This window comes from Tupaia chinensis, unplaced genomic scaffold (assembly GCF_000334495.1).
Source record: "Tupaia chinensis unplaced genomic scaffold, TupChi_1.0 Scaffold000327_1, whole genome shotgun sequence".
Taxonomy (NCBI): Eukaryota; Metazoa; Chordata; class Mammalia; order Scandentia; family Tupaiidae; genus Tupaia; species Tupaia belangeri.
Window position 1 is genome coordinate 209476 of NW_006159821.1, and position 946 is coordinate 210421.

The window sequence follows — 946 nt, forward strand, 5'->3', positions numbered from 1 at the left end:
CACTGTGCGAACAGTGTCCCAACTGCCTGTGCCAATGTGGCTGGGCTGGCTTGTCTTCTTGATGGACAGGTGAGTCTTTCTCCCGTTTTTTCGCATTGATTATAATGACCTGATGAATACCCCTACAGGTCCCTCTCTGCGCAAGTTCCTAAGAATGCTGGTGGGATACACTCTAGGGGTGAAGTTGTCAGCAACCGTGTATAGTTAAATTTTTTTTAAAGAATTATTTTATTTAACTTTATTTATTATTATTATCATTATTAGTTTCTAGTTTGATCAGAGAGACACACAGAGAGAGAGAGGAAGTGAGAAAGCAAGCCACCAGGTCAGAGACTTGAACTGTGGTCGGCCATGTGGGAGTCCAGCGCCTTTAACCACCATGCCACTTGCCGGCCCCATGTAGTTAAATTTTAGTCGAGACTGTCCAGTTGCTCTGCAAGGACTCTTACATACCTATGTTCCCACCCCAGGGAAGAGAGTGCCTGCTGGTGTTCCACCTCCTCCCCAGTGTGATGGTTATGAATCTAGCAGGTAAGCAGTCCGCATCATTGTCATTTCAACCTGCGTCTATTTAGTTCGTAGTGATCCATTGTTTCACATACCGTCATGTATCACTCAACAGCAGGGATCTGTTCAGAGAAACGCGTCTTTAGGTGACGTCATTGCTACACAATTACGGGGCGCACTGCCACAAACCTTGAGGGGAAAGCCTCCAACCCACCCGGCTGTGTGGCATGGCCGACTCTAACCTCAGGGACCGCCATTGTATGTGTGGCCCGTGGTTGACTGAGACATCATATGTTCCTGACTACACTCATAAGCTAGCTGTGTGAGTCATTCATCTAAGTCAGCACTGTGACCCACAGCAGGCATGGTCACAATGACAACAGGGGACAAGGGGGGCAAAGATGATTTGGTTCTTGTCTGTGCCACTGCCAATCATCAA

The 946-nt window shown here is 47.6% G+C and overlaps 1 pseudogene; it reads right to left on the minus strand.

Annotated features, from left to right (window-relative positions):
• The window catches only part of LOC102481680 (ADP-ribosylation factor-like protein 1 pseudogene), a 3550-nt pseudogene extending 2942 nt beyond the window's left edge, over nt 1-608 (minus strand).
• Nucleotides 609-946: the final 338 nt, after the last annotated feature.